This window comes from Phoca vitulina, unplaced genomic scaffold, assembly GCF_004348235.1.
Source record: "Phoca vitulina isolate PV1807 unplaced genomic scaffold, GSC_HSeal_1.0 scaffold4, whole genome shotgun sequence".
Lineage (NCBI taxonomy): Eukaryota > Metazoa > Chordata > Mammalia > Carnivora > Phocidae > Phoca > Phoca vitulina.
Genome location: NW_022589707.1, coordinates 38,583,990 through 38,603,643, shown reverse-complemented (window position 1 = coordinate 38,603,643; position 19,654 = coordinate 38,583,990). Strand labels below are relative to the sequence as shown.

The window sequence follows — 19,654 nt, the reverse complement described above, 5'->3', positions numbered from 1 at the left end:
TTCTTAACACATTTTTTTAAGATTTTATTTATTTATTTGAGAGCAAGCATGTGCTGGGGGAGGGGCAGGAGAGCCCACCGCCAAGGGCTGCATCCTAGGACCCTGAAATCATAACCTGAGTAGAAGGCAGATGCTTAACTGACTAAGCCACCCAGGTGCCCTGCAAGTTCTGAACACATTTTAAAGGACTGAAATCATTCAGAATATATTCTCTGACCATAGTGGAATCAAGCTAGAAATCAAAAATAAAAAGATACCTAGAAAATCCGCAAACCAACTGGTCAAAGAAGAAATAGAAATTAGAAAATATTTTGAACTGTATGATCATGAAAATACAACATATCGACACTTGTGGGATACAATTAAAGAAGTCATAGAAATTTATAGATTTATATGCATATATTAGAGAAGAAAAACAGGGGTGGCTGGGTGGCTCAGTCAGTTAAGCATCTACCTTGGCTCAGGTCATGATCCCAGGGTCCTGGGATCCAGCCCTGCATCGGGCTCCCTGCTCAGCGGGGAGTCTGCTTCTCCCCCTCCTTCTGCCCCTCCTTGTGCTCTCCCTCTCTCAAATAAATAAATAAAATCTTAAAGGGAAAAAAAAAAAAGAAAAGAAAAACAAGGGTTTCTGGGTGGCTCAATCGGTTAAGTGTCCAACTCTTGATTTCAGCTCAGGTCATGATCTCAGGGTCGTGAGATGGAGCCCCCCATCTGGCTCCACACCCAGCGTGGAGCCTGCTTAGGATTCTCTCCCTCCCTCTCCCTCTGCCCCTCCACCACCCCTGTTCTCTCCCTTTCGCTCTCAAAAAAAAAAAAAAAGAAAGAAAGAAAAACAAAAATTCTCTCAACAAAGCGGGTTTAAAGGGAACGTATGTCAACATAATAAAGGCCATATGTCAAAAACCCGCAGTGAACGTCACATTCCATGGTGCAAAACTGAGAGCTTTTCCTCTAAGATCAGGAATTTCTTTAGAACCAGCACATGGTCACTGCAGGTCCCTGTGTTCTCCGGCTGCCCCCGCACTGTCCTTTGCCGGCCAGTGGCCAGGAGAAGCTGGAGGGGCAGCAGGTGAGGAGTCCTACGAAGCCACTCTTCCAGAGAGCGTTACTGCAAGGCAGTCCTTCTGCATACGGCTCAGCCGGGGCGCCCTCCCAGCTGAAGAGCACGATGAAGGTGAGCAGGCCTGCCCGAGAGCGGAGACCTCAGGGTCATTCGTTAGCTCGTTTACACTCCTCAGGCATAAAGGCCACTGTCCCCCTGCCGTCAGGGGGCTCACAGACAAGAGAGACGACATCATCAACAGAAACCTAGCGGCACCAAATGCAAGGAAAACAAAATACCCGAAGAATGGGGGAAACAGAGCAAAGACTTCCGCCTGAGGTGAACTTGGAACCCCAGAATGGAGCGAGGTCTGCCTTAGCCAGAAGTCTGGGGGAGGCCGGGGAGGCCCGGGGGGCTTAGGGGGGCGCTGTGGCTGACCCACGGTCAGAATGCCTGTGGGGAGGTCGCAGGGGCACGTCGGGGAAGGATTCACTGAGAAAGGAGTCCCACCTGGGGACAGAGCAACCGGGCCTCCTGCGCAGACCTGCTCCTCTCAGTCCCGAGCCTTGGGGAGGCCCTTCCCCCACACTCAGTTTCACTTTCTAAAGAGGGATTTTGCCCAGTGCCGCTGCTTTCTTCCTTCTCTACTATCCCCAGGGACCCTGAAAGTCCATGTGCATTCTTTGTAACCGAGATGCTAAGATAAAAAGCACTTTATAAAGATGTTCATCTCCATAGATGTTCCTTTTTACGTTTTAATAACTTTCCCCAAGTATAAAAGCAATTTATCTGCTCACCGTGGAAACTTCGGGAAATGCAAAAAGAAAAAAGAGAGAGAGAGAAAAAACCCAAATCACCTACACCACTGTTACCATTCTGGAACATTCCCTCTCTGCTTCTCTCTAGGTGCAGTTAGGCCTACACCGGCCTTCTGCTGGCATCACACTGTACGCAGCTGCGTTACCTTTACCATTATCGTGTGCTCCTAGGTAACCGCCAAGGCCCGCTTTCAGGCTGCAGAAGCTAGTTTCTGACAGACACTTTCCTTACTGGGTTTTTATTTTATAAAGGAAAGTAAGAGCCACCTGCCACTCTGATCTTTCAAAGCCCCATAACCGAGACATTCCACGTGCCAAACTGGAGGATCAAAGATGACACCCAGTAGTGGTAACACCTACCCTGGCCTGGGCCGGCCTGCCTGCCTGAACCACCTCAGCAAACCCAGATGCTCCCAGCTGCGGCCAGTCGCCAGGACAACCTGCTATCACCCACGGCACCCGCGGAAGGGCCACCGGGGACCGGGCGGGGGAGGGGCGCTGGGAAGACTCCAGGATGCCGGCCTCCCGCGTCCTTCTCCAGAGGTCCGCTGTCAAGCCCTGCGCTGCGTGGTGGCCCCAGCAGGACACAGAAGGACCATCACTAACACTGAGTAAGCTGTTTACTGGGGGCCCAGCAGCCAGCTAATGCTTTCCACTCACATACAGTGACACAGGGCTTAGAGGTGGTCTCTGGTGCCAGCCAGCCTCTCTGTGACTCGGTTTCCTCACAGGGACAGTCCCCGCCTCAAAGTGTCGCTGTGAGGACTGAGTTCATATCCAAAGTGCCTAGACCAGGCACCGAGTAACTACTCGGTAATGATCACCTGATTTAATCTTCTCTATTATCTCACTCAATTCTTAGGACAACACTGGTGGCAGAGGTCATTGTTACCACCGACTTACAAATGAGCAATCTGAGGCCCACGAGGTTAACGATCTTCCCAAAGTCACAGAGTTTATAATCCGGCAGGACAGATGGGACGGAACAAGAGATTTCAAGTGCGGTGAGCACACCAAATGAGCAATGAAGCCAGAGTGCCGGCCTGCGGCTCCCCCTGGGCTTCCGGCGGCAGGTGACCGGGACAAGTGCTTAGAGCCCCTGTCCCTTAGGAGTTGGAACGTGAGACGCACGGAGTCCCAGTAACCCCCAGCACATGAGTGCTTGGTCCAAGCGGCCCACTGCCGAGCGACACAGTCTCCTCGGGCACCCACAGGTGCCACCCCTTATCCTGTGCATCTTTATAATAAACCTCTCTGAACAGAGAGAGCCTCAGGGTTATCTCTGAGTGAGATGGTCAGTTAGATGCTGGCAAACACGTCCCCTCTGTGCAGAATCACCCAGCAAAGCCGGGGTGCAGAGGTCACCTGGCCCACAGTATAACTGTGAATGTCAACTCCCAGAACGAGTAGACAGAATTTGGCTTCCATCCCTACTGACACGGCCTAGATCAAGAAAAGAAACCTCAAGAAAATCATTTCCCGTCATCTACACTGGCCTCATGATTTCACTCTTTTCTTAGACACCCAGTTGCTGGCAATCATCATTCATCGTGGGCCTGAAAGATAAGAGATTTCAGAATAAATGACACAGCTTTCCACAAACTGGTGTCGCAACACCAAGTAAGATCCCTAACAGAGCTGAGGCCTATTCCCTCAAACATTCCTTAACAATGCAGCAGAGGTCAACTTAGAGTTACGACCCAGAGTGCTCTCAACAGTGAGCTCAGTGGGGTCAGGCCATTCTTCAAGCATTTCTGCTGCGGACACTTGCCACATGGAGACTGCAAAAAAAATACAAACACGAGCAAAATCAAAGCCAGCTTTGCTGGCATCAGGTGCTATGGAATCTGGCCAGGGCTCTGAGCCTCTGCACTTACACTGACCCCGTCGCCACCTGCCACCACCCTCCCCTGTCGCCCTGCTGCCAAGTTCTGTTCATTTCTCGAAATGTGAGTTTCCCAAACAGGCTGCTGCTCTCTGGAAACTTGGGAGGCTACAGGAAACAAAAAAGGGCAATGGTTTTATACATTAGAGAGGATCAGCATATGGGATATGACTTAACTGACCATGGGGCAGTCTCTCCGACTCTCCTCCTGCTTCCTTACAGAACAGCACAGTGATGGAAGTGGGTGGCTCATTAAATAGCGTGGACTAACGGGGTGCCTGGCTGGCTCAGTCGGCAGAGCATGCAACTCCTCTTCCTCCGGCTCTCTGACCAGCTCCTTCAAGATGGCGGCTGCTTCACCCGCCGGGCCAAGTCAGGGCAGTGAGGACTGCCTCCTGCCAGGTTGTGATGGGCACAGTGCGGTGCGAGCAAGACACGGACCTCTGTTGTTTGAGCTGCTGGGATTTGGGGATTATCTGTAACCGAGCCCAGCCTGACAGATACCATGCTTTTGGGCAAGAAAAGCATTCAGCACGTTAGGAAACTGAGGCCCAGACGGGTGAAGTGAGTTGTCACGGGCCAGAGAGCCGGCTGGAGGCCGGGCAGGAGGCACAGCACAGCCCTCACCCTTCCTTCACAAGACGGCAGTTTCTCTAAGACACAACCCCGTGACATTAAAGGACCACCTGGAGTAAAGACAAGCCGCTACAATGGTTTTTCAGGTACCATAAAATTGACTCTATTTATTGAGTTAAGAGTTAAGTTAAAATAAAACACCATTCTCTGCTTACCTCTGGCTTACAGTCACCTATTAAAAAAATACTAATATATTAAAAAAGGGAAAAAGGCACACAAGGAAGTCACGCATACTCCTGACTGGGGCTGGGGCAGCTGCATCTGCCTGCTGTGGTCCCGCATCCTGTCATTCCACCCAGGTACCTGCTCCAGAGCGCTGCACCTCAGCCCTGGCCACCACCACGACGGTCAGGATGGCTGCGCACGAACCATCACCAGTGATGAAAAGGAACGTGACGGAGCCATACGTACGGACAGAGAAAGGTCTTCAAGACACGGCGTCACTTGAGAAATGCAAGTTGCTGAAAGAAATACGGAGTATAACATTTATATAACTTGCCCATATCGCCTACCCTAGAAACACACAAAACACTATATATTTTCTACAAGCATACATCTGTAAACATAAATGCAAAGAAAAATACCTGGAAGACAACACACTCTACGAGAATAGAGATTACTTCTGGACAGGGAACGAGGGCACCAGGATTGCTTAGTATTTTTATTGGTAATGTTTTAACTTTCCAGAAAAAGAATATATACTTGCATCATTTAAAGTTACTTTAGAGCCTTATTTTCTTTTAAAGATTTACTTATTTATTTTAGAGAGACAGCGAGAGAAAGAGAGAGCATGCACGCCTGTGGTGGGGAGGGGCAGAGGGAGAGGGAGAGAGAGAAACCCAAGCCGACTCCAAGCTGAGCATGGGGCCTGACCCCATAACCCTGAGCTCACGACCTGAGCTGAAACCAAGAGGCAGATGCTTAACTGACTAAGCCACCCAGGAGCCCCACTTTAGAACCTTTTTAATCATCAAGGCATCTTAGGCCGTTTTGAGACAGGTCAGTGAAACATTCTCAGCAATCACTTTGTCCTAAGGAACTTTGACTTTCAACTCAAAAACCCACCCCCCTACACAAAAAGGCCCATCCCCATTAAACGAAATGATGCTTCGTTAAAACCAAACAAACTCAGATGGGCTGCTACAACTCTTTCTGCACACCTGTAAATAAATGAAATGCTCCTTCTGGTTTGGTGAAATATCACAGTCAAGCTGACAGGTTTGTGGGTGGCAACAGGTTTATTTTGTCTTCAATTTAGTAGGAGGCTGTCCTCTCAGGGTATTGCCACTAAGTCTGGTTTGAAACAAGGAATCTAAACTGAAAATATCAATCCTCACACAAAAATTACAGAGCAAAAGAATCAACAAAACTGACTTTCAGGTAGATTTTTTTCAATCTTAGGACCTCAAGCAGTATCTTATTGAAGAAATGCTCCATGATTACTAAATACTTCATTTCCCTTTGTATTTTTCCCTTCCTTTCATGTAGCACAAACCTCTGCACAGTTTAAAACAATATCGGCTCAACTGCTTTCTGTGGAACATTCTGACCCCGAGTGATGTTTTCATTTTGATGGATGATGCCCAAAGGACCTCACATTTTTCCACCCAATATCTGCTCCCCACCCAAAAGGTATCATTACCAAAGAAACCATTTTAGATTCTTTCCTCTTTCCAGTCATGAAGGTCTAACCAGCAAACAGTATGTCTGCCAAAGCCCCAAGCTGCCATGCACAATATGGGTTTCTAAAACACTCTCACTCCCGCAGACCTGGATGACAGAAATCGATCAGACATCAGATAATAGACAATTGGTAGTTATTTACTGAATTCAGATTCAAGATGAGTTCAATAAAGCCACCATTCCCTGCCTACTTCAGAGATATTACCCGGATTGTAAAACATCAACTAGAATAGAGCCTGCCAACCTGATGGTAAATCCCAGCAAAACTTGAACCCCCCACACCCATGAGCACTGAGGGTCATATCTGGATTCTCCTCAAGGAGATCTCTCCTCTCCTGAATAAGATTCATTTTGGTGAATATGATCCACAGCTTCCTCAGACCAGTTTTAAAACGATGAAGATGATACCCGTGTTTGTTGACTTGAAGCACCTGGATACTCAAGGTGCCCAACAAGTGGGTGGACTAACCCATCCCAACGGCAATCTCACCGAAAGCTAATGCCCAGCATATTTCCACACTATATCGGCGGAGCTGTGCAGAGAATACATGCAATGGGTCAACTCAAATTGGCTCCCACTCTCCCTGCTGCATAATCCACAAAAACATTAGTTCAATCATGGTCCCAGGCTTCTGACATTAGATAAACACAAGCTGCCGTTCTTTAATAGATCTACATCTCTTTCTCTCTCTCTCTCCTCTCTCTCTTTCTCTCTCGGGTTTGTTGTTATTTCTTCTCATTTTTCTTCTTTCTTTTTAGTTTCTTATCCTGGAAAACAAGCCGACTCCTGTATGCCTCTGTCATACCAGAAAACTACTGACAGTTCCCTCTGGAGAAAATTGAGCAGATGGATGAGGCTACAATTACTATTTGAAGCTTTTGAGCTCCATTAACATTCATTTACTTTAAGTATCTGAAAGCCCTTAATCCCTCAGAATTTCAAAGCAGATACAGAAATCAGTCAGTCTCTCATAATCTCCTCTCTCTTCCTCCCGCTCCGCCTCCCCCACACGCATTTACACATCGGCCCCGGAGAACCCTTCCATCTATCTGAGTTTCTATCTTCCTTTCTTGGGAAAGTGCCACAGGACTCCAGATGCAGACTCCACCCCCCTGCCTACAAAGGAAGGAATGCAGCCCCAGCTGATGTAAGCACTCAGGACGGGCTGGACGCTGATGAAACGCAGACATCCCGTCACACTGCCGGGACCTTCTGGGAAGTCAATGTCTGACTCCACATCCCTCAGAGTCAAACCTTCTGGTCAAGAAACCCTGTGGAGGGCGCCTGGGTGGCTCAGTTGGTTAAGCGACTGCCTTCGGCTCAGGTCATGATCCTGGAGTCCCTGGATCGAGTCCCGCATCGGGCTCCCTGCTTGGCAGGGAGTCTGCTTCTCCCTCTGACCCTCCCCCCTCTCATGTGCTTGCTCTCTCTCATTCTCTCTCTCTCAAATAAATAAATAAATAAAAATCTTTAAAAAAAAAAAAAAAGAAACCCTGTGGAGAATGCATGCAGAGCCAGCCCCTCGCTTATCTGCTGGAACCACGGACTTCCAGGGTGGAACAGAATGTTGTTCAATGCCCCCATTTTAGAGATGAGGAAACTGAGGCCCAGGGCAGAGTGGGTCAACCAGAACCAGAACCCAGGTCTGCTGGCACTGAGGCAAATCCTTCTTTGGTTTACTTCTGCTTCGAAGAGCTGCCTGGGCGGCAGCAGCACATTCCCCCCCTCCCCCACTCCCCAGCAGGGACTGACACCTGTCCCAATGGGGAAGGTGGGGCCCCCTCACCCTGTTCCTCCCCTCAGCCCCGCTCTCCCTGCTGGGAACTCCCACAGTACTTTGTTCCCATCTCTCTCAGAGGACAGGTACTTTACCTTTTTCTTCCCTGACTTCTCCCTTCATATTGATTGATGGTGGCAGTGAAGGGCCAAGACTCTAAAACCAGCTTATCTGATTCCAGTCACGAGCTGTGTGATTTGGACAAACATCATACCACCCTTCTGCGCTTCAGTGTTCTTACCTGCAAAATGCAGATAATAATACTAGCACCTACCGCCTAAGACCGCTGTGAGGGTTCAGTGAGTGAATATACACACAGTGTTTAGAACAGCACTGGTCCCACCGTAAGCACTTACCACGGTCAAGAAGGGAGACTAGGCTAGGACTTCAGTCTGGTTCCTCCTCGGGGCCCGGCATCTGACTATGAGGGATGGTGTCTATCTGGTTAGTCACCATCTCTCTAGAACATAGAGGCTGCTAGATAAAAAATTGAATGAATGCATCTGGCACAATGCCCTGCTTAGAGCAGGTGCTTCCTTAACATGCATTGAACGAATATGTGGATTTCCAGAGTTCACACACTCACTTAGGGGAGGTCACTTGCTAAGCTTAGCGGTGGATAAATTCAGATTTGCAGGCACCAGTACTTGCTATTGCTAAGGCATTTATATTAGCTGCTGCCTTAAAAAGTTCAACCAGAGCTCAGCTCTCAACTTCCAGGGCATTGTCTGTGCATGCTCTCGGCACAAAATCACCTCTGCTTTGTGACAATGCCCCCCACGATGCCTTAAGGGGCTGATGTGCGATTGTTGATTGATATTTTCCTGGTGTTCTCCAGGCTTTGAAAAACAAAGTTCCAAAAACACCCTGCTTGGTATTCATCTCTGAGGGGCCAGTGAATAAAAATATCTCAATAAAGAAAGCCAACAGAAGCCAACAGAGCCTTGAATCAGAGACCCAGATCTGGAACTCTGTAAGTGGGTTTAAGTACTTAGGCAGGAGAAAGCGTCAGCCCCAGGACATCTGGAGATGGCATTTGGAACCAACAGAGAAAGTGTCTGGGGCTTCTCAAAGGAAAGGCACTCCATAAGAACAGAATATGTTAGTCACCTCAGAGGCTTGAGTTGAAACTTGACCTTGAGTAAATAAACACTGCTGACCACTGGTCAAAACACTTAGCTAGAGACTCTTACTCACTCCACTTGAACATGCAGCCACGGTCAGAACGGTCTGGGACACAAATCTACCCCGGAGCCTGGTCGCAGGGTATCTGGGATGTGTGTAGGGTGGCCCTGAGGGGTGCTGAGAGGTTGAGAAGATGCCAAGCTCCCCCAAGAGGCAGCAACACTCAGGGCCTGGGCCCTCCAGAGCCCTCATGCAGTATGTCCTATTTTAGGGAACAGGCCCCCCACCAGCCGAAATACACCTGACCTGCCATGGTCTCTCACTCTGGGACCTCATGAAAACGTCACAGGAGTATGGAGAAAGGGGGCAGTGCGGACCCCCCAAAACAAGCTGGCATGACGTGGTGAGGTCTCAGCCACTTCTGGTTTGGAGGGTTTTTCTGTGATCTGAAAGTTCCAAATAATTTTCTTTTTTTTTCCAAACCCTGTGCCTTCTAAGTGTATGCAATTTCCCCGGTTGATGAACAGGGCGGAGAAAGCACCTCTTTCAGAGCTTTTGGGCAAAAGCCAGAGGGAGAGCAGACAGCATAAAAAACTGTCCGATGCCCCTGCCCTTGGCTGGGGGGACGGGATTCCCAGCATTCTGTACCTGCAGACCCTGATGCTCTGACAACCACACTCCCAAACTGCCTCTGCTCTTCAGGGCCTTTTGTTCCTGTTTCAAGGAGCCAGGAAGGCCTGGAATCCACCTGCATCCACCCACGGAGGCTCCTGCTGAAGGATGCTAGCGCCTAGGAGGCCCACACGCATTTACACATCGGCCCCGGAGAACCACAAAGCTGATGCTCCGATTCCTGGCTCTGCCCGCTTTTACTTTATTCTGAGCTTTAGTTGGTTCATCCAGAAATTGAAAACCATAATTTCTGTCTCCAGAACTGTCTCACACATCGAGACAAGTTTTATCAAGCTTAACAAATAGGGGTCGCTCATTATCTTTTTCTTGTAGATTACTAACAGAAAAGCTGGAGGAGGGAGGATCTCCTCGAGGCCTCCCATCGCCTTTTAGAGTAAAATTCCAAATCCTTTCCAGCCCAGGAGGCTCTGCTTGGCCTGAGTTTGGTTCATTCTTTAGCTCTGTCTGCACATTCCCCAACACACCCGATGCTCTCCCACCTCTGAGCCTTCAAACACGCCGTTCCCTGTGTCTGGCATGCTCTAACTCCTTTTCATCCCGAGTCCTAGTCGAAAAGGCTCGTTCTTGGAAAGGCACATCCCCGACTTGCTGAACCCGAGTCCAGCTCTGACACTGTGTCCTGACACACTGCTGCGTCCGCTCACAGCGGTCAGCACTGTTCAGACCCGGGCACTGGTGTGTCACACCCCTTCCTCCTCCGCGAGCCCGGGGACTCCCTTTGGCCAGGCGCTGGGTCTGTTTCATTCACTGCTGTGGCCCAGATATTTTCATAGACTCTTGGCACTGGCAAGGTCTTCTGATAATATTTGTTGAATTAATGTGTTGAAGATTTGAAGGCCCCATGAGCCAGGACGAACCAGGAGCTACGAAGAGCTTTCTAACAGCCCCCAGCACCAGGCCGGGGAGCCAGCAAAGCACTTCACACCCAGGGGAAAGCCAGAAAAACCATTACCACCTCATTATCTGAAAGACGAAAGCATCCACAATGCACTCAATGGAGAATCTGCTTATCTGGGCCCAGCTCCACTGGCTCAGGCCTCTTGGAAGATCGCCAGATTCCCCAAAGAGGCAAAAGCTACTGAGGTGTACAGAAGAGGGGAGAGGAGTAAGAAATTTCAGAAAAGGCAATCTACTTGGAACGGGCCCTGCATTTTCGAGGGGGGTGTCCTTTAAATACTCTTGTGCCCACCTGAGCCCCACCTGGAACTTCCAGGCCCGGGTTTTGTGGCCCCAAGTACCCCGCACACCTGTCTGGGTGAAGGTAGGTTTCATTACACCCGGGCTAACAATCTCAGTGCACGGAGATGACATTTTTCTCAAAATAAACATCACAACCCACTCTTAAGAACAGTAGTCCAGGTGAGTATCAGCGCTCCCCCAACCCCACCACACCCAGTGGAAGCAACAGTTGAGATTGAAAAGCTGCAAATCTGGGGTGGGGAAGGAGTCCCACTTTCACTCCATAAGCAGACAGTTCTTTGGAAGCTGGGGTCCTGTGTGAGAAACAGAGCTCCTGGATTACAAGAGGCGAGCATGGCAAAGTGGAGGAGGTGAGCAGAGGGAGGGGCGCTCCCAGAGTTCGGCTTCGGGCCGGTAACAGGGCTCTGCTTGCAATCCCGGGTGCAGCGTTTACTCTCTGTTGACTTCGAGCTAGTTATTTCATCTCACTGAGCCTCCGCTGTCTCATCTGTAAAATGGACGGAATGATAACCAGCCCAGAGGGTTGTTGGATCAGGGTTGTGCACAGTAAATCTATGTAAGTGTTTGCTCTTACTTAGGGTCTACCAGATCAGGTGCATCATCATTTCATCAAGCCTCCAATCAAACCTTCCACACAGGTAGAGTTATCCCTATTTTACAGATACGAACACTGAGGCTCAGGAGTGTTAGGTACCTTATCCAAAGCCACACAGCTCAGACAGGGCAAGACCAGCCCTCCAACCCAAGCAATCTTCATCAACATTATCATAATAATTACCATTTCCTGAAAGCCTGATGGTGTGCTAAGCACCTTACACCAATTACGTCATCAAATACTCAAAACCACTCTGTAAAGAATGCTGGGCGCCCAATGGCTCAGTTGGTTAAGCGACTGCCTTCGGCTCAGGTCATGATCCCGGAGTCCCTGGATTGAGTCCCGAATCGGGCTCCTTGCTCAGCAGGGAGTCTGCTTCGCCCTCTGACCCTCCCCCTCTCATGTGGTTTCTCTCTCTCTCAAATAAATAAATAAAATCTTTAAAAAAAAAAAAGAAAGAATGCTTATAACTGTGTGACAAAGGAGGACATAGAGTTGGAGAGGTTAAATATCTTGGCTGAGGTCACACAGTTAAGGAACAAAGCAGGGGCTGGAGCTCAGTTCTGACCCCAATTCCATAGTTTTTTCCATTTCTGTCCTGCCGGTCTTTGTTACAGATCTCCTATCTCTACTTGAAACCATCAACGTGCCTGAATTCCTATTAAATGTAAAACACTTCCTTATAAATGGGGTCCATGAGTGGCTCCATCCCAATGAAAGAGCCCGTTGTCATGAACTGAACGAAGTAAGGATATCCCCAGAGAAAAGCCTAGCATTCACCAAGTTCCTTCTAGAAGGTTTGGTTTGGGGTCACAGGCAGCAACTGGGGGATGTGTTAAAACAAAGCGCAGGGAGTTCTTAGTCATGAGACAAATTAACCTTTTGGTAATTAGAACAACACAAATATTTTTTCAAGTAAATCATCATCTGCTCTTATGTGGAAAATCCCAAAGACTCCACCCCAAAACTGCTAGAACTCATACAGGAATTCAGTAAAGTGGCAGGATATAAAATCAATGCACAGAAGTCAGTGGCATTCCTATACTCCAACAACAAGTCAGAAGAAAGAGAAATTAAGGAGTCAATCCCATTTACAATTGCACCCAAAACCATAAGATACCTAGGAATAAATCTAACCAAAGAGGCAAAGGATCTGTCCTCAGAAAACTATAAAATACTCATGAAAGAAATTGAGGAAGACACAAAAAAATGGAAAAACGTTCCATGCTCATGGATTGGAAGAACAAATATTGTGACGATGTCAATCCTACCTAGAGCAATCTACACATTCAATGCAATCCCCATCAAAATACCATCCACTTTCTTCAAAGAAATGGAACAAATAATCCTAAAATTTGTATGGAACCAGAAAAGACCCTGAATAGCCAGAGGAATGTTGAAAAAGAAAAGCAAAGCTGGCGGCATCACAATTCCGGACTTCCAGCTCTACTACAAAGCTGTCATCATGAAGACAGTATGGTACTGGCACAAAAACAGACACACAGATCAATGGAACAGAATAGAGAGCCCAGAAATGGACCCTCAACTCTATGGTCAACTAATCTTTGACAAAGCAGGAAAGAATGTCCAGTGGAAAAAAGACAGTCTCTTCAACAAATGGTGTTGGGAAAATTGGACAGCCACATGCAGAAGAATGAAACTGGACCATTTCCTTACACCACACACAAAAATAAAATCAAAATGGATAAAAGACTTAAATGTGAGACAGGAGTCCATCAAAATCCTAAAGGAGAACACAGGCAGCAACCTCTTCGACCTCAGCCGCAGCAACTTCTTCCTAGAAACATCGCCAAAGGCAAGGGAAGCAAGGGCAAAAATGAACTATTGGGACTTCATCAAGATAAAAAGCTTTTGCAAAGCAAAGGAAACAGTCAACAAAACCAAAAGACAACTGACAGAATGGGAGAAGATATTTGCAAATGACATATCAGATAAAGGGCTAGTATCCAAAATCTATAAAGAACTCATCAAACTCAACACCAAAAGAACAAAGAATCCAATCAAGAAATGGGCAGAAGACATGAACAGACATTTTTCCAAAGAAGACATCCAAATGGCCAACAGACACATGAAAAAGTGTTCAATATCGCTCGGCATCAGGGAAATCCAAATCAAAACCTCAATGAGATACCACCTCACACCAGTCAGAATGGCTAAAATTAACAAGTCAGGAAATGACAGATGTTGGCGGGGATGCGGAGAAAGGGGAACCCTCCTACACTGTTGGTGGGAATGCAAGCTGGTGCAGCCACTCTGGAAAACAGTATGGAGGTTCCTCAAAAAGTTGAAAATAGAGCTACCATATGATCCAGCAATTGCACTACTGGGTATTTACCCCAAAGATACAAAAGTAGGGACCCGAAAGGCTACGTGCACCCCGATGTTTATAGCAGCAATGTCCACAATAGCCAAACTGTGGAAAGAGCCAAGATGTCCATCAACAGATGAATGGATAAAGAAGAAGTGGTATATATATACAATGGAATATTATGCAGCCATCAAAAGGAATAAGATCTTGCCATTTGCAACGACGTGGATGGAACTGGAGGGTATTATGCTGAGCAAAATAAGTCAATCAGAGAAACACATGTATCATATGACCTCACTGATATGAGGAATTCTTAATCTCAGGAAACAAACTGAGGGTTGCTGGAGTGGGGGGTGGGGTGGGAGGGATGGGGTGACTGGGTGATGGACACTGGGGAGGGTATGTGTTCTGGTAAGCGCTGTGAATTGTGCAAGACTGTTGAATCTCAGATCTGTACCTCTGAAACAAATAATGCAATATATGTTAAGAAAGAAAAAAAGAAGAATGTAGCAGGAGGGGAAGAATGAAGGGGGGGAAATCGGAGGGGGAGAAGAACCATGAGAGACAATGGACTCTGAAAAACAAACTGAGGGTTCTAGAGGGGAGGGGGTTGGGAGGATGGGTTAGCCTGGTGATGGGTATTGAGGAGGGCACGTTCTGCATGGAGCACTGGGTGTTATGCACAAACAATGAATCATGGAACACTACATCTAAAACTAATGATGTAATGTATGGGGATTAACATAACAATAAAAAAATTAAAAAAAAAATCATCATCTGCTCACAGCTCTTCTGCCATGGAAGGATTTTCCCTAGCAATGCAGGACTGTCCTACCAGGTTGCATGTGGCTCTGAAAATATCTACATTCTTCCCAGCTATTTTCTGCCCCATACCTGCCTAGTGATGAAGACACATAAAGACAGCAACTACCAACATCCTGAAACAAACAATATCGTGACTTCTTGTGTTTTATTAAAATATCGACCCACTTACTAGGGGTGCCTGGGTGGCTCAGTCGGTTAAAGGTCTGACTCTTGATATTAGCTCGGGTCTTGATCTTGGAGTTGTGAGTTCAAGCCCCCATGCTGGGCTCCACGCTGGGCATGGAGCCTACATAAAATAAATTTAAAAATAAAATAAAATAATGACCAGCTAAAACCTGGTGCTAATCTGGTGCTCACTTTGCAATTACCTGGGCCCTTATGATGACATCTTTATTAGTCCTTTAAACTATAGTTTTCTATAATTTAGAGGAAAAGGACTACTCAGCTTAACAAATTCCGAAATGGCAGTTTACTAGACTACCCTTCAGATGTTAATGAAGTGCAACACAAAACTGCCTCGCTGGCTTTACAGCACTCGTCCCTTGTGAGGGCACTAGAGGGCCAAGACGCCCTCAGAGTGACAGCCCCCCAGATGCGGCTGGCATCAGAGGCCGGGGAAGGCCAAAGGCAGAGGTGGTAGCGAGCCTGGCTTGGCCAACTCTGCGACATAATCTCAGCCCACCGTTTGGTCTGTGGCCGTTCTAGATAAAACATAAGAATAAGTATTCAAGCCAGGAAGTCTCGCTTTGACAAACTTTATAGCGCTGGGTAAAAACCATAAATTAACTGAAACGGCAGTGACTACTCACTTCTTACTGTAAGAGGCAAGTTTGGAAAAAACACTTGCCCTCAATGAGCATTTGATGCACCAAAGACTTTTCCTCCCAACAAGTTCAGACTTTTGGATGGATGAAAGGAGGCCCTTTGTATGCGACACAATTGACTTTGCCCAGATGATGAAAGAAAACAGGACTTCTAGAAACGTGCAAAGTGTCTACAGCTTCTGCAGGACAAAAATTCAGCACAAGGACAAATTTTAGCTTTTCTAATTTCATCTTGCCTAAAATCCTCCCAAAAAAGGAAATCGTAAAATAAACTGGTAACTTAAACCTCAAATCCTAGGCTTAGGTCTTAGATTTTGAAGAAATATTGAACTCTTTTCTTTAGATAAAAAGAGACAAGAAGGGATGCCTGGGTGGCTCAGTTGGTTGAATGTCTGCCTTCGGCTCAGGTCATGATCCCAAGGTCCTGGGATCGAGTCCTGCATCAGGCTCCCTGCTCATCGGGGAGCCTGCCGCTCCCTCTGCTTGTGCTCACTCTCTCTCTGACAAATAATCTTTTTTTTAAAAAAAAAGACAAGAATTTGATATTCTTGTTTAAGCAAAAATCAGCGATTGCACATATACTGTAAAAACACTTGATCTTAATTTTTACATGACATCACTGTGTATATTACCGATGTCTAAACAGTGTTGCTGTTACCGTAAGTGATCCTGATGGTCAGTGACACACACAGCAGATCCCAGGGTGAAAGGTTCATCTGGGGTGTTGGCATTGGCAATCGTAGGATCTGGGTCCCCCTTCCCCAAATTCCTGTTCTTGGTCACGAGTCATTGTCCCTAGGCCAAGAGTCAGAGGCAAAACAGGAGCAGCCTGGGTATTGTCTGGGGACGCTGCCAGCTGGAAAGCCACGTGTGTGTGCCCACATGTGCGTGTGTCTGAGACCCTACAGACAGCCCAGCTTTCTTGGGAGCCCATTTTTTATCTATGTGACAGCAGGGTGGAGAAGTCTCAAGATTAAGGACTGCTTTCTTTCTTTTCTAAGATTTTATTTATTTATTTGACAGAGAGAGACACAGCGAGAGAGGGAACACAAGCAGGGGGAGTGGGAGAGGGAGAAGCAGGCTTCCTGTGGAGCAGGGAGCCCGATGCAGGACTCGATCCCAGGACCCTGGGACCATGACCCGAGCCGAAGGCAGACGCTTAACGACTGAGCCACCCAGGCCCCCAGGACTGCTTTCTTTTGTCAAGAAATTCATTCCCATCACATGCAGTAAAGCTATATTCCAGAGTCATCAACTAGCCCTGGGGGCCGGGGGTGGGGGGACCTGGTGGCCTGAGATTCCAGACATCAAAGCACCCAGAGGCCCAAGGGGGAAGGAACCCTCCCCTTAGCAGGGCAGGAGAAGAGCTGGGGAATGGAGTGTTGAGGGAGACAGTTTCTGGACAAACACCCCCCCCCTCCCCTTCAAGGCCGTGCTAAGAAAACAGCTGTCGGTAGTGATTTATTTGCAATACTTAAAAAAAAAAAAGAAAGAAAGAAAACAGCTGTCGGACACAAATAACCACCGCTCACAGAGCACCTGCCATGTGCCACCTGCCCTGCCAGGCATTTGCTACACTTAACTATATTAGTCCCAGGATAGAGTTACTATTTTTTACCCCCAGTTTTCAGGTAACTTACCTATGGTCAGTATCACAGAAGTGACAGAATCTGAATTCGGGTCCAGGTTTGATGGACTCCAAAGCTCTGAACTTATTTCTCCACTCCACAAAAATTAAATGTACTCTTCTTAAAACCTTTGAAAGTCCTTTCTTCTACCTCCCGGCTGTTGTTTATTTCAAATCCACCTTTTTTATCTGCCCTGCACATGTGGTACAAGTCTGTGTCTCGTCCAATGGCCCTGCTTCTGGGATTATAGCTACTTGCTCCCAGCACCTCCCGGGGGGATGAGGAAGGGTCCATCCTGTGAAATCCACTCCTCTCAGATATTCACAGTAGAGTTACCCTTCGCTGGATATGATATAACCCACATGGAGGCTTTTAGAAGGAGGGACAAACCCAACCTGTGGCAAACACACCTGGCCTCACCCTAAAGCAGATCACCCAGTTGTCAAGGCCATGAGGTTACTGGTTTCCCCCAACTTCATGTCAAATGCATCAATGGCGTCATTTTCCAGAATGCAGAACCAAACGGGGATCATAAGAGAAGGACCCAGCAGTCCTTCTGCTTTTCACAACGGGCCAAAAGACTGTGAATATAGGAGGTTCTTTTGAACACGCTATTCACCCTGTCAAGCGTATCCTCATTCCCCTTTTTGGAGCCCAGAAAGCCGGAGGGAAGCCCGCTGCCGGGTCCCCAAGACCACGCAGGACACTGGGTGCAGAGGGATCCGTCTGCAGCCGGACTCCATCAAGGTCCCTGGCCTGCCTTTCCACCTGCCTTGGCAGCCATCCTTTATTTGGTCATTGGTTGTTCCCAACCCTGGCTGCACATTGGAATCACCTGGGGAGTTGAAACGCTATAGAGGCCTGGGTCCCACCCCCAGGCCTTCTGATGTAATTGGTCTGGGATGCGGACGGAGCATTCCAAGTTGCAGGCAGGATTTAGAAAATCCCCTAACGAGGGATCAATGATTCCGCAGAGGCTGAAGTTCATCCATTTGAACTTTTTCTGCATTCCTCTATTTATCCTCCTTGTCCCACCAGGAGCTCTTCCAGGGGAGCTTTGCATTCCGCCGACAAACAGGATCCCTCCTGTCTGCGCCTCCTCGCTAGCAGCGCCCAGGACCCTAGGAAACTTCTTTCCCAGTACATCCCCAGTCGCTGGAACTTACTTGGGCTCCACGTGCGCAGACCTCGCAGCAGCTGGGAACCAGAGCGAGAGCTGGGGGCGCGGAGACCGGGGAGCGCCGAGGCCCGGGAGCGCGGAGACCGGGGAGCGCCGAGACCGGGGAACACCGAGACCCGGGAACGCCGAGACCCGGGAGCGCCGAGGCCCGGGAGCGCCGAGGCCCGGGAGCGCCGAGACCGGGGAGCGCCGAGGCTGGGGGAGCTCGCAGCACTGGCAGCTGCGGGAGGCTCGGAGGAGGAGCAGCCGCGCCCCGGCCCGGAACGGGAACTGGCCGGGAGGGTACTGGCGGCCGCGCCCGCTTGCCTTCCCGGGCAGCGCGGAGGGGCGGAGGCGGTGCCGGGCGGACGAGGCGGGGTCGGCGTTCCGGCCGCTGGCTCGCTGGAAGTCGGGGGACGCGGCGCGCGTAAAGTGGCCGCGAGCAACCTCAAGGGGCGCTCTCAAGTTCACGCCTGCGAACTCAACGGGCCAGTTGCGCCACGGTGGCCACGAGCCCAGCCAGTCCCCTTAAAAGTACCACCCCCGATCCTGCAACCAGAGGCGAAGCCTGGGCGCGAAGGTGAAACTTGTTAAAATGGCACACGTGCGCCTGGATGAGAAGTGGCTCAAAGTAATCAAACTTTACAACAGACCATTTACTTCGATTTATACTTTTAAAATCCAAGCCTTTCTTCCTGTTCTTAAATTTGTTCTTGGCAGTGTACATTTTATACTGTATACGTTAATCAGTGATTTCCCCAATAAAATAAGTTTTAATAAATTTCCCCAATAAAATATTTTTAAACGTTTTAAACGGGGAAGGTCTACAGAAGGCATACTGATTCTGTAAGTTGTCATTCACACTAAAATACGTTCAGTCATGTGACCACAAATGCTCATGAATATTTAAGTACCTACCAAAGGCTGCCTTCTGAGAACAACACGTTCATAACTCAAAAATAAAACTTTGCAAATGTAAAATTGATGGGATACAAAGTGCAACTTGTAAACACCAAAACGAAGACAAAAAAGATACTAATTCTTTCAGTTTACCCTTATATTAACCTCTGGTGGAAAAATTAGAAAAATTCTCTTTCCTTCTAGGATTCTGAATTTTATCTTCCACGGCTTTTAAACTCTCCTATTTTCCATATCCTATTTCTCTGGCTGCCTTCTGAGTAACCTCTTCATTTCTGTCTTTCCATTCATCAATTATTTTGCAAATATTTGAATCTGCTTTTTAAGGCATCTGTGGTAGGCAGAGTAATACCCTTCCCCCGGCCCCCTGATGTCCATGGCCTATACCTGGGAACTGTGAATATGGCAAAGCAGAATTAAGGTGGCAGATGGAATTGAGGATACTAATCAGCTAACCTTAAGATGGGAAAATTATGGTGGATTATCCAGGTGAGCCCAATGTAGTCATAAGGGTCC

The 19,654-nt window shown here is 48.1% G+C and overlaps 1 protein-coding gene across 1 annotated transcript in view; it reads right to left on the bottom strand.

Annotated features, from left to right (window-relative positions):
- NOD1 (nucleotide binding oligomerization domain containing 1) overlaps nt 1-18,549 on the bottom strand; it is a 63,591-nt gene extending 45,042 nt beyond the window's left edge. The window contains exon 1 of the mRNA XM_032401851.1: nt 18,228-18,549. The gene's annotated coding sequence lies outside the window, so the exon portion shown is untranslated. The remainder of the gene's footprint in view (nt 1-18,227) is intronic.
- Between the last annotated feature and the right edge of the window lie 1,105 nt (nt 18,550-19,654).